Source organism: Ochotona curzoniae, unplaced genomic scaffold (assembly GCF_017591425.1).
Source record: "Ochotona curzoniae isolate NIBS_2020 unplaced genomic scaffold, NIBS_Ocur_1.0 scaffold_4701, whole genome shotgun sequence".
In the NCBI taxonomy this organism is placed as follows: Eukaryota; Metazoa; Chordata; class Mammalia; order Lagomorpha; family Ochotonidae; genus Ochotona; species Ochotona curzoniae.
The window spans coordinates 80,391,000-80,405,027 of record NW_024467122.1 but is presented as its reverse complement, the minus strand read 5'-3'; the positions used below and the strand labels follow the sequence as shown (position 1 = coordinate 80,405,027).

The 14,028-nt window shown below is 49.4% G+C and overlaps 1 protein-coding gene across 1 annotated transcript in view; it reads left to right on the top strand.

The window, feature by feature from the left end:
- Window positions 1-307: 307 nt before the first annotated feature.
- SCAPER (S-phase cyclin A associated protein in the ER) overlaps window positions 308-14,028 on the top strand; it is a 312,499-nt gene continuing 298,778 nt past the window's right edge. The window contains exon 1 of the mRNA XM_040969720.1: window positions 308-347. The gene's annotated coding sequence lies outside the window, so the exon portion shown is untranslated. The remainder of the gene's footprint in view (window positions 348-14,028) is intronic.

Here is a 14,028-nt window from a genome sequence, read left to right as displayed (position 1 = left end):
GATAACACAGGCGGAGGGAGGAGCCTGCATTTCAGGCAGACGCCTCGCGGCGGGGCGAGCGTCAAGTAGGAGGCAGCGCTGGGACAGACATTCGGTCTGCTACACGCGAGACGAGGACGGAACCGCTCGCGGCCCTCACGGCGTCCCCGGCCTCGGCGTCCCCAGCGGCGCGAAACGTGCTGCGCCTGCGCACGGCAGCCGGGGCGGCGGGGGGGTGGAGAGGTGCCGCGGTCACGTGGCGCGCCGGACAGCTTCCCCGCCCCTCCATGGCCGCCCCGCCCCGGCCCGCCCCTTTCCCGGCGGGACGCTCGGAGCCGCCCCGAGCTGCGCAGGCCGGGTGGCCGGGGGTGAGTGTCCGTGAGGGGCGCGCGTCGGGCAGGTCCGGGCGGGCCCCGGGCGGGGACTCGGGCTGGGAGCGAGCGTTGCGGGGGTCGGGGTACAAAATGGCGGCGGGGTACGCCCTGCCACGGACTTGCCTCTCCTCACCTGGGCGTGAGGCACGGGGCGGTGGTGTGTGTTCGTTGCTGGGGGAAGGGAGCGGGGGGCCGCTCGTCAGCTCCCACGGGTCCCCTGAGAGGGGTCGGAGGGTGGGGCTGGCGGGGGTCTGGGCCTGGCCGGCGCGCTGAGCTGGGGCGTCAGAGACCCCGCGCGTGACACGGGCCCATCGGTGGGTGGGGGGCTGCCCTCCGGCCTCTGCGGGGCGGGAAGTGGACCGCTCCCGGCGGCGCGGGTCGAGGCTTCTGGAATGTCCGAAGTGCACGAGCGGGAGCCGCCCTCCCCGCCTCTGGCTTGACAGGTGATCGCCGTCGTCCTCTTGGGCTCGGCGTGCTCTCTCCCTCTCCCGGAGGCAGGACTCTGTCTGACCTCGGCCCTGCGGAGGGACGCGGGGGCGGGAGTGGTCTTTCCTTTGATGAGGGACGCGATCCTCCCGCGGCAGGGTGTGTGTGTGGGTGGGTGTGTTGGGGGGAAGGAGGCTTCCCCGGGACCTCGCACCTGCAGAGGATCGCGGCCGGCTCCAGCAAGGCCCTGGGGTGGTTGCAAAGCTGGTTGACAATTCTCCCGTTGGAGCTGCACCTGCCGTTGTCAAGGGGCGCCTGCGGAGACGGCCTGGGAGCAGCTTCCTATTCTGTGCCAAGTTGTTTTCCGTGAAAATAACCATTCATTCACTAGAGCCATCTCACGGGAGAGATAGCAATTACTTGTATACATCCTAATTTGTTCCGTTTCATTTAATTTTTACTTATTCATTTGAGAGGGGGCGGGGCGGAGAGCGCCCTCCCTAGCACCTGCCTGCTTGCATGCAACAGCCCAAACTGGGCTGGCTGAAGCCTAGAACCCGCCACTCAGGCTCCTCCCCAGGGGCTTCAGCTACCTGGCTAACCCGAATTATCACCGTTGGCTGCATTAGCTGGAAGCTAGCGTTCGGGTCTGCCCTGCCACTTCGGTTACACGCATGGGGTCCAGGCACTAAGAGAGGCCACAGGGCTTCACCTCTAGGCCAGTGCTTGCTTGCACCTGTAATTTGTTTTTGTTAGGACATGGATTTCAGTAGCATTGATTTTGCATTTTCTGGAATAATCTGTGGTATGGTCTTTTCAGGGATGTAGATAAAGAGACTTTAAAGAAATTGCTCTGGGTCATCGTGCATGTGTGATCAATCTGACATGAAACTTTCTGACGCTCAGTCTGGCCTTTAACTGGTCCTCTATCCCTGGTTGGTTTTTTGTTTTTGTTTTTGTTTTTGTTTTTTTGGTTGACTGTGACGCTCCCAAAATGTCTTGGGTGCAGTTGGATGTATGCCATTTGTTGAAGTGTTTTAAATAGTAACCATGAAGGCATTAAACATATTTAAATCGCCAGCATCCATTTTTAATGTCATTTGGAAGGTTGTCTTTGTGCAATGTGGTGACCAGGAAGGCCGACTGAGTTTGACTCCCAGTTCCGCCCCTTGGCCTAGGGCGTCATTTTCTGCTGCTTTCCTTTTTCTCCTCTATAGAAGGGAGATAGTATCTACCTGATGAATGTGTTGATAGCAGGGAACAAACGAGGCTTCCCTAAAGCCTGTAGAACTACTCCTGCCCCAGAACCCTCAGCAAACGGCTGGTCCCTTTGGTCCCTTTTTCTCCCTGTCCCCTGAGTTCAACAATCCTCAGTGTGTCCCAAACAGGGCCGCTGTAATGAAATCCTTTAGATCAGGTGGTGTGCACACAACAGAGGGTTTCTCACTGCCTGGAGACTGGAACCTGCAGACACGTGATGCCTGCAGAGAGAGAGAGGGAGAGAGAGAGTGTGTGTGTGTGTGTGTGTGTGTGTGTGTGTGCGCGCGTGCGCAGTGGGGTTAAGGCCTGCTGTGTGGGTCATAGAAGGTCCTTTCTGGCTGAGTCCTCGTACTATGAAAGGGGTGTGAGCTCCCTTTTTGGCCTTTCTTCTCCCACAAATAACAAAACCACTGTGATGGTAACTGCACTCGCCTAACATGTATTAGTAAAGTAAGCCTAACATGTATTAGAATCTTTTATAAGTGCAATGTGATTTGTGAGAGACTGCGTTGGGGTGTAGTGGATTAAACTGCACCGCTTGCAACATTGGCGTTCTGTGTTGGCAGAGGGTGGTGGGAGGTGTGCGGGAGTTTTAGCTGCTCTGCTTGCATTCCAGTTTGTTGCTCATCAGCCTGGGAAAGCAGTGGAAGATGGCTTGATGGCTTTTATCCTGCCGCTTATGAGGGATATTTTTGGCTCCTGGCTGTAGACTGGGCCAGACCTGGCAGTGGTGTGTTTGAGGGAGTGAGCTGGTGAATGAAGATGACTCTCTCTCTCTGTCTCTCTGCCTTTCAAATAAATAAAACTTAAATGTTGCATGGGCTTTTTTTTGTGTGTGTGTGTGTGCTTTAGGGGAAAATGCCACTTGGTTGGTGTATTCTTTTTTTTTAAGATTTATTTTTATTATTTTTTTCATTGGAAAGGCAGATATACAGAGAGGAGAGACAGAGAGGAAGATCTTCCATCCGATGATTCACTCCCCAAGTGAGCGCAACGGGCCGATACTATGCTGATCCGAAGCCAGGAGCCTCTTCCGGGTCTCCCACGCGGGTGCAGGTTCCCAAGGCTTTGGGCCGTCCTCGACTGCTTTCCCAGGCCACAGGCAGGGAGCTGGAAGGGAAGTGGAGCTGTCAGGATTAGAACCGGCGCCCATATGGGATCCCGGGCGTGCAAGGCGAGGACCTTTAACCACTTGCGCCACCGCGCCGGGCCCGGTTGGTGTATTCTTGGCAGCATAAATAGAAATAATCAAAAGTGTGAACTGCATTAGACAATTTGGCATTACAAAATGTATATATTACTTTTTGTAATGTTCATTTTTTTTTACCATACTACATGTATTTTCCCACTTAACAAAGATATATTAAAAAAATTACTAGCATTTAAAAGTTTTGGGGGCAGGAGGGGGAGGGGGAACAGCCTTGTGGCCTAGTAGGTTAAGCTGCTGTTGTGTTGCTGGCATCCCATATCAGAGTGCTGGTTGGCGGCTCAGCTGCTCCTCTGTGATCCAGTCCCGGCTGATGCACCTGGGAAAGGAGCAGAAGGTGGTTCACTACTTGGGCCACCATGTGAGAGACCAGGGTGGAGGTTTGGTTCCTGGCTTTGTCCTGACCCTGACCTGGCTGTTGTGATCTTCTGAGGAGTGAACAATTGTGTGGAAGATTTCTGTGTGTCTCTCTCTTGGTCACTCTCTGTGCCTTTCAAATAAATATGGAAGTTTATTATTCTCATATGTCACAGTTTTTGTTTGTTTTGAACAGCAGAGAGAGAGACAAAGAGATCTCTGATCTACTGATTAACTTCCCAATTGTGGGCAATGGCTGGGAGCAGGGGACTCCATCCAGGTCTCCTGCAGGGTTAGGGGACAGAGACCTGACTGAGCCATCACCCACTGCTCCGAGAACGCATGGTGGCAGGGACCTGTTTACAGGAGTGGAGTCAACACTTGAACCCCGGGACTCTGATACCCGGTACATAGGCATCCCAAGCAGTCACTGTGCCAGGCAACCATCCCTTCATGAAGATCAATGTATTTCTTGATAAACATTATATACTTGTACATATATATGATGCACAGAGTGCCATTTCAATATATGTATACCATGTGTACTGATCAAATCATGACAATTAGCATTTCTGTCTCCTTATCATTGCTTTGAATTTGGAACCTTTGAACTCCTGGTTCTTTACTTAGTAAGTGTGTACTAGGTGATCCCAGCTGCCGTAGCCACCATGCTGGACTGTGGAGCAGTGGAACTTCTGATTTGAACTAACTTCTCTCTCCTCCTATCGGGCAGCCTCTGCTAAGCTTTATCGTACATTCAGATGAGCTTTCTCCGTTAGTTTCGACATGTGGCAGAAAACATTTGGTGCGTTTTTCTATCTGGCTTATGTCACTTCTCATCATATTTTCTACTTCCATTTTGTATCAAATGAGAGTATTTCATGGTTTATGGTGAAATGACATTATGTATATAATACCACAGTGTATCCTTGGTCCACAACCCGGGCACCTAGGTTGGCTCCATGTCATGGCTCTTGTGAATGGTGCAAACAAGGCCGTGCCTGTGCCGTTCTGATCATACTGATTTCCTGTCCCTTGGCTCTGCACCCAGAAGGGGTAACTGGATTGCGTGGTGGATGGAGTTTTAGTTTGTTAAGCAGCTGCTTGTAATGGTTGTACTACTTAGACTGCCACAAGCAGTGTGTGAAAGGCCCCTTTTCTTTATATTCTCTCCAGCATTTGTTGTTTTTGTATATTTAGTGATAGTCATTCTACTGAGATGGAAAAGAAAACCTCACTGTGGCTCTGATTTGCATTTTCCTGGTAGCCAGTGACACTTAGCATTTTCTCATGTATTTGTTGACCATCTGTTAATTCTTTGAGAAATGTCTGTGCAGACTATTTGCCTGGTTTTAATATTGGATTAAAAGTTTTTCTTGAGTCTTTTGAGTTTCTTCTGTGTTCTGGGTGTCAATCCTGCAGATATTTTCTCCCATTCTGTTGGTTGTCTCTTGACCCTGTTGATTATTTCTTTTGCCGTATATACAGAAGCTTCTTAATTTAATATAATGCTATTTGTCTTGTTTTTCTTGCCCATTGTTTTTGGATCTTATCCAAAAAAGCCATTGCCTATAACTGATGTCTTAAGATGTTTCTCTTATGCTTGCTCCTACAGGTCTTATCTCTAGGTGTTTGATCCATTTTGAGTTGACATTTCTGTGTTTTGAAAGCTAGGGCCTGCATGTGGTTGTCCAGGTTTGCCAGCACATTTGTCTGAGGGACCCCCTTGTCTGTTCCCGGCACCTTTGTCAAGAATGCCATGAGCTCTGGATGCATGGTTTTATTTCTGGGAGCTCTGATTACTTTTTTTGTGTGTAATTGTGTGAGGTAGAGACATGGGGTAGAAGTGGAGGGAGAGAGGAAAGCTCCCCTTTGCCGGTGCTAACGCCCATGCTGCCAGGACTGGACCAGAGCTGGAGTGCAGTCCAGATGTCTGTCTCCCCATTATTGTGTTGAAAGCTATCCATCCCAATAAATTTCATAGTGACAGTATAAAATAGGCTACTCCAGCAGTAAGTGCATATGTTTGTAATTGTTATTTCATCTTGCTGACTTGATACCTTCATCATTATACACTTGTCTCTTTATATTTTTTGTCTTAAAGTCTGTTTTGTTTGGTGTAAGCATGGCTATTTTTTAAAAAAGATTTTAACAAAAAATTATTTGAAAGATAGGGTTACAGAGAAAGGAAGAGATCAAGATACTCCCATCTCCTGGTTTACTCTCCAGATGGTTGCAGTGGTCAGGGCTGGGCCAAGCTGAAGCCAGGAGCTGCTGCTAGATCTCCCAACTGGGTGCTAGGAACTCAAGGAGTTGGGCTAACTTTTGCTTTCGCAAGCATTAGTGGGGAGTGGGACTTGAACCAGAGTCCATAGGGGATATGAATGACATAGGTGGTAGCTTAATCTGCTTTGCAAGGCAGATTACGGCAAAACTGGCCGCAAATATAGCTACTTTTGTTCACATTTGGTTTTCATTTGTGGAGAAAATCCTTTTCCATCATTTCACATTCTCTTTCTCTGTGTTTTTTTCTATTAACTACATTTGCTGTAGATAACATCACTGGATTAAAATTTTTTTTTTGATTCAGCCAGTGTGTGTGTTTATCTGTATGTGTGTGCACACACACAGACACACATCTTTAAAAATTTATTTATTTGAAAGACAGAATCATATTTGTTATCCATTGGTTGGTTCATTCCCCAAATGGCTGCAACAACCAGGGCTAGGCCAGGCTGGTGACAGGAGTCGGGAACTGCTTCTGGGTCTCCCATGGGTGTGCAGGGGCCTGAGAACTTGGGCCATCCTCTCCACTGCTTTTCCAAGTGCATTAGCAGGGAGCTGGATTGGAAGTGGAGCAGCCATATCTCAAACCAGCACATTTATGAGTTGCTGGCACTGTAGGCAGTGACTTAACTAGCCGTTGCTGCAGTGCTGGCCTCCATTGGGAGTTTTTTCTTTGGAACTTAGAATAAGTGATTGTGTATCCATATGGCTTATTAAGCTTGTGAAATCTGAGAGTCAAGAAGGTTTTTTTTTTCTTTAAGATTTTATCTATTTTTATTGGAAAGTCAGATATACAGAGAGGAAGAGAGACAGAGAAGAAGATCTTCTATCCTCTGATTCACTCCCCAAATGGCTGCAGTGGTCAGAGCTGAGCCAGTCTGAAGCCAGGAGCCAGGAGCTTCTTCCAGGTCTCCCATGTGGGTGCAGGGTCCCAAGTCCTTGGACCATCCTTTACTGCTTCCCAGGGCATAAGTAGGAGCTGGATGAGAAGTGGGACCGCCAGGACACAAACTGGCACCCATATGGGATCCCAGCACATGTGGACATTAGTCACTGGGCTACCACACCAGGCCCAAAGAGGTTTCCTTAGAGTTGATAGTTTCCTCTTTATGCACTTTTTAAAAAAATGTGTTCTTTTATTGATGTTGTTCATGTGGTTGACAAGAATGTATAAGGGAGGATTTAGCCACTGAACCATTGCTCTGTATCCCTTGAGTGGTTTTGATAGTTCTGAGATGCTGTAGGTTTCACTGTCGCAAGCAGGTTGAGAAAATCCTTCCAAGGTCCATTGGCTGACAGAGTCTACCCTAACGCATCCACTCATCCAGATATTTCTTGCCAAAGCTTGACCAGGAGTGTTGTCCATCCTGTTCTGCTCTCCATCTTGCATGGTATTTGATGTGCTCTGCAGGCCCAAATGATCTGTCTGTCATGTTCCACTGATGCACCTGGGCATGCTGTCCACTGCATAGGCATCAGCAGTCAGGGAGGCCCAGGCTTGATAACATTCATTCTAAGGTCAGATCACAACATCTGTGATTCTCCCTGTGGCTGGAGTTTGAGTGCAGTGGTCTAGTTGGGGATTCCCCCAAGAAACCTTACCTGGACCGAACTCTTGCATGTTTCAGCCAGTATAGGGTCTGGCTCGGTCTATCACCTATGACAGCCTATATGTATACTGGTGATTGTAGTTATCTGGTCAGTTCCATCCCCAGTCCCTTGTTCCATGCAAACTGATAGATGTTGTGGTGCAGCCTAGCCCTGTGTGCCACAAGCTTTGCCGTTGCACACACCAGTAGAAACGGTAGTCTAGTTGGGACAACTCCCAATAATCTCCACAGGCCTGTCCCCAGCCCTGGTTTCTGAGCATGTCAATATGTGCAGCAGACTAGTACAGTCTGTGTTGTATCCTAATCAGGCTCTCGTATATACCTATGGGTGTTGCAGCTTGGCTCAGTCCACCCCACCCCACAAACCAGTCCTCAGGTATGCAAATGGCTGCTGGTGTTTTGTCCAGTTTGGGCTCTGACTCTCATGAACACCAGTGGGAGCTGCAGCCCAGCAGAGGAATGCCCACAGCTTCCCTACTAGGCCCGGTCCCAGTCCCAAACCTTGCACTTTTCAGGGAGTACTGTGGTCCAGTCTTGATACAACTTGCACTTCTGACAGATGCTGTGGCAAAGCCCAGCCATTCAGCATTAATCCTGGCCCTCGCATACACTAGTGAATGCTCCCCCAAACCCAGCTCACATGCAGACCAATGATTTTTGCAGTCTTGCACAGGGTCTATTGCAGCCTGGACTGCCCCCTGTCCCAGCTCATGCTCCCCAGGTGGAACAATGACCCATTTGCTCCTGGCCTGGGGTTTTTGCATGTGCATATTGCTGTAGCTGCAGACTGGCCCAGCCTGGCCCCAGACCTTATCCACATGTGTCCTGACTGGTAGCCTGGCTTGGCCTGGACTGCTCTCAGCCTTGGTTCTCACGCTCACCAGCTGGGGCTGCGTATTAACAGGGGAATTTCCCAAGCTCCCATCAGACCAGCTCGCAGTCGCAGAACTCCTGCACACTGGTGGGTGTTTGGCTCATCCTCACTTGGCCCTCCTCCAGTGCTGACCTCCACTGAGGTACTGAGTCCTTGCCAGACCAGCTCATATCTGTTCTGGATCTCACTGGTGGGTACCACAGTTCAGCACTGCCTGGCCCACCACCAGACCCAGCTCTCATGAGGATCAGTGGGTGCCAAGACCTGGCTCAGCCAGTTCCATACCCGCTCTGATTCTCCCAAGCACCATTGGGTACTGGAGTCTAGCTCAGTCTGGCACAACCCGGACCCCATTCAAACACATGCAAATGATGTTTTAGTCATGTCCCCATTTCTGGTCCTTTCACTCACCAGTGGCAACTGCAGCCCAGGGGGATCTCCTTAGCTCCCTAGCCCAGCCCACTCCCAGCCATTGGTCTTGTGTGTGCTGGTGGTTGCTCCAACCCTACCTGGAATGGCCTAAGCTCCATCCTGGCACTTGCTATTGGAGACTACAGCCTGATCTGACCTGTCCTGCCCCTACCCACTCTTGTGAGTGGATGCTATAACCTAGGCCTGTCTAGGCTGTCCCTATCTCTGGCTCTCATGTAAACTGGTGGGTTGGTAGGTTAGCCTGACATGACCATACCCAGTCCTGGCTCCTCCACATGCCAGTGTGCCATGGTTTGGCCTCGCCTTGTCTGGTCCATACCCTCACTCCCCCCACAAGCCAGCCTACACACCTGTCGACAGGTGGAACAGCATGGGTTGGCCTGGCCCAGTCTGGCCCATACTCAGCCCTGACTCTCAGACTCATCAGTGGAAGCTACAGCCCAATAGGAGAGTTCCTTAAGTTCCCTACCAGATCCATTCCCATACTCAGATCTCACAGTGGGTGCTGGACCCTTACCTGGTATATTCTGCCCCAACTAGTCTCTGCCTTTGTGTATTCTGGTGGTTGTTGTGGTCTGGCCTTCCCTGCACATTATTCTTGGATGTGCCTGCAGGTATTGCAGCCTGGACCAGTCTGGCCGATTCTCAACCCAAGTTCCTGTAAGTGTTGGTGAAGTCTAAGGTCATACTTAGCTTGGCTGGTCATTACCCCCAGCTCTTGAGTAAACCAGCAATTATTGCAATTCCACAGGGGTGAGTTTACAAATCTCCCACAGTATCTTTCTCCAGACCTGGTTCTCTTGGGCATCAGTTAGTGACATGGCCTAGACTAATGTGGCCCACCCCTTGCCTGAGACTCACTGGCCAATACTGGGTTTAGCCCTGCCAGGTAGCACCCCCGTCCCGCCTCCCCCTACCCCCAGCTCTTTGTGTGTACTGGTGGGTGGTGATCAACACCATCTAGCCCAGCTCAGGTTTCTCTCCTCCTAACTACCCAGTCTCAGTCCCCTTGTTTACCTGCAAGTGCTGTAGCTTGGTCAGTGGAAGTCCCCAGAATTTATTCCTCACTTGTACTGTTCTCCCTCAGTGGTCCTCCATTCTACATATCCCCATACCCTCTTCCCTGAGCAGTCCACAGCCCCCTTGCCTGTGAATGCACAATTCCCTGAGCCTGGTCTTTTGGCTGTGTGGTGTGCTGGCTTGGGGCCCTGCCTGCTTGCCTGGGGCCCGTGCACACTTGGGCAGGGTCCCCAGACCCCGTCTGCTGGTGTGCCAGTGTCTGCCATGCCGTCCTCTGCATCTTGAAAAACAAATGAAAAGAATAAGTGACTATGCTGGCACGCTGGTATAGTTAACATAAATTTGAAATTAACCAGGCCCAGAATGTCTGGCAGCTATTAGCTGCTTTTCTCCCAACAGTGTAGCATTTGCCTACATACAAGGCAAGCTAGGCAGTTACCTACAGCTGGGGTCTTTGTGCCATTTGTAGAGCTCTCCGTGTTGTTTTTGGCAGTTTGACTATTAGGGTTAGGGGTTAAGGTTAGGGACTTATTATGTGCTATGGTGAAGATCTTTTCTGGTTGTCTCTGGGGTCTGGTGGAGCTCTTAGACCTTGGAGTCCATGTTTTTTCCTATTGAAAACATGGACCTTGAAGTCCACGTTTTTTCCTATGTAGAGTTTTTAGCTATTTTTTAATTTAATAGATTTCATTCCCCCCACCTTTTTTTTTTTTGGTTGAGAGGAACTCCCCCCTAATTTGACATTTTTTTAACTTAATGGTGTCCCAAAGGTCTTAGAGGCAGTCTTCTTTCTTTCTCCTTTCTTTGTCTTTTTTGGGGGATGGTGGGTGTAGGCAGGTGGTCTATGTTTTGCCTGGGATAGTTGATAGTACCTGTATTCCAAGTTCGCATAATCTTGTTTTCTTCTACTGTATTATTGGATTCATTGAATTTTTCATTTTCAAGATTTGTTTGGTTTTAAGATTTCTCTAAATTTCTCACTCAGTAGGAAGTTTGCATTTTCTTGTATCTCGTTGAGTTTATAATTGTTAAAAATGTGTGTCAGGTTTTTCCTGGGGTCTGCCCTGAGAGCTGCTGAGTGCCTCTGGAAGTATAACAGTGCCTAGTGTGTTTTGCACTTCCTGTGTCCCTGAGAGTATGTGGGGGATCAGTTACCTGTCACACTGTTGTGAGATGGCTTTTGTGATAAATGGCTTTCTCCTGAAGATGTGTCCCAGAGTGTCAGCATGGTGGGCAGTGTCGGCTTGGGCCCTAGTTGGGCACCCTAGTTTAGTCTCTCCTGTGAGGGAAGGAGTGCTGTAGTGGCCCAGGAGGGTATGCTGTGGGGCACCCACATGTGGCCACTCCAGCAGTGCGGTGGGATTTCTTCAGCAGCACATGATGATCATGGGGCATGATTGGTGGCAGGGAGTGGGTGTGCATGGAGCATGTGTTCCTGGGCCCAGTCAGCACAGGTTGGGCTGACTGTGGCTTGGCTGCAGCAGCTATGTTGGACAGAGTAGAATGTATACCCTCAGCTCCTGGGGTGGCTTGAACTGATCAGGGCCTGGGAGGATGACTACCGTAGCTGAGGGGGAGTAGCTAGCAAGGAAATTTTGCTGGCATAGCTCGATGCCAGACCAGCAGGATGCCTCTGAACAGCAGGCTGGTCTTCGGGGTTTGGGGAAACAATGCAAGAACCTTCTCTGAAGCTAAGCTATGATCTCAGGGGATCTCAGGTCACTCCTTTATTGTGACTTCAAACTTGTGACAGCCGTGAAACTCTGCTCTGCTGTTGCTGGCATTGCCAGTGTCCCAGCAGGGATGGGTCCTGCAGGGAGCGTCTCATTCTTTCCTAGGCAGGATGAGGTCTCCTGGGCTGGGGCCCTGGGGCTGGCGTTGCCTGCGTGCTTTCTGCTTCGCGGTGTGCTGCCATCCTGAGTCTAGGCCTCCGTTTTGCTGGGTGCTGATGCCACCCACCTTGAAATGTAGGGCTTACTTGTTGTTTTGGCCATCTTGCCAGTTCTCAGTGATACCATCTGAAGGGAGTTTTCCACTCTGCTTACCAAAATGCCAAGCGCCAGATCCAGAAAGGCAAAATGAGGTTGGACAGCTTTTGTGAGGGGAGTTATGATTTTGGGCCTCAGTATTTGTAAAATTTACTGGCAAATATGTAGGAAAAACATACCTCCCCCCCCCCCCCCAATGCAGTGCACTTCATAAAGAGTCGGTCCCAGCCTCTATCTGTGTTTTTAATGTGTTGCTGCTGGCAGGTTTTGCTGCTTGGAGCCTGACACCGGCTTTCACCCTATACAGCCTCAGATCTGGAGAAGAAAGGAGGAGGTGTGTCTTCCCAGGTCCTTGAGCCCATCCTCCTGCTGTCATCTCTTGGCCTGCCAGGTGTCTGCAGGCAGGATGAGACAAGGACGCCTGCAGCGTGCCCCCACAGAGCATGTTCGGAAGCTGTGGGCCGGGCGCTCCAGGTATTCGCACGCTCTTACCCAGTTGGTGGGTTTTTTTCCCTCCCATTTTCTGTGTGGCTAATGTTTTGCTGCATCCCAGAGATTGTTGGCTTTCAATGTTTTTGAGTACCTCTGAGAATATGCTGAGTTACATTTTTTTTTAAAGATTTATATATGTTTATTTGAAAGGCAGATTTACAGAGAGAAGAAGTATAGAAAGATCTTCCATATGCTTGCCCTGTTGCAGGGTGCGAGAGAGATCACACTGGACCCAAGTATAAGATGTCAGGAGGAGTCTTTATTTCTCAAGCTTGGTGCCAGCAGCTCGCGCTACACTCCAGGAGCCACTGCGCCGAGCTGCTCTCATCCTCCAATCAGACTGAGCCGTGGAGTACAAAGTTTCAGGCAGGCAGGGAGTTACTAGAGCCCAACGTTTTCCTGTAGTTCACCTAATCTAGTACACTAGTAGGCAGGAGGGGCCAGGTGCACAAAACCTCCGGAGTAATTTCTACACAGTCAGGAAGGGTGGGGTGCAGAAACTCCATTTCTGTGTCCTGTCCGCTGTTAAGTGGGTGCGATCCATCAGTGGCTGCACCCCATAACAACTTGAGTCTTCTGTCCTTGGGGTATAAAAGGCCTGGCGATTGGAATTTGTAATCTCTACGTGGAAAATTTGGAAATCAAAGCTGAGCTTAGACTGTACTTTGGAAGTATGTTTAAGACTAAGTCATAATGCTCTTCTGAAGTTGGGAATGTGGTGCAGCTGTATTTGAGAACACCGGGAAATGAACAGAAAGTACCTGTCCTGTCTGAGCTGCACACCCACTAGTGCACGCTGCACCTGTGCTGGGAGGGTCCTCATGTATTGTTTCTTCAATGCAGGAAATAATCCTACAAGGCAGATACTTTGATTTCCATTTTGTAGCTCAGACACTTAGCTAAGGGTTGCATCATGTGTTCTTGGCAGTTTGGGATCTGAGTTTGAATCCACTTCTGAGCTTACGGTGCTTATGTCATATTGCTCCTTGTGTGTCTGCTCTTCCTTCTGCTCCCTTACAAACCCTTTCCATCGTGGTAGGTTGGATTTTGAGTCTGCCTTTAGGAAGTCTGTGGGCTCTGGCCCTAAATAGTCTTAATTGGAAGGGCTAACAAGGTATATGCTTTCACTGATTAATCTGGAAGTAATTTCCTCAGTCTAGGAATTTACCTCCCCTCCTTCCCTGCGAACTCCTACGGAGTCCTTCCTATTTTTAAGTGGCTGTGTTAGGCATGGGGAAGTGCAGGTCATTCAGTTATTGATCTGCCTGTCAGGATCTTCAAATAGAGTGAAAAAGAAAACCCTTACCTAACAGAAACAGGGAAAGGGGGTATCATTTATTGAACATGTGGTATGTGCTGGTTTTATAAACATTTTTGAAGCTGTTTGGGCACCTATTATGTGTTAACTGGTGAAAATGTGAACCCTAGAGTTCTGCCATCGGAGTCTGCAAACTTGTTGTCATATTACACAAGAGAACACTGAAAGTGTCGCCATAAACACCGCATGTGGCTAGACTGAGACGGAGCTTTACATTGATATTGAGGGTTCCCCACTGAACCTTGTTGGTTGTGGTTTATGAGCTTCTGATGTAATCCTAAGCACTTTATAAGTTAGGGCTATCCTTTTCTCTCTCTCTCTCTCTCTCTCTCTGTCTAAACAATGTGCTCTTTTCTTTAAATTTTATGAGGCATAATTTACATGCAAAAAGTAAACTCATTTTAA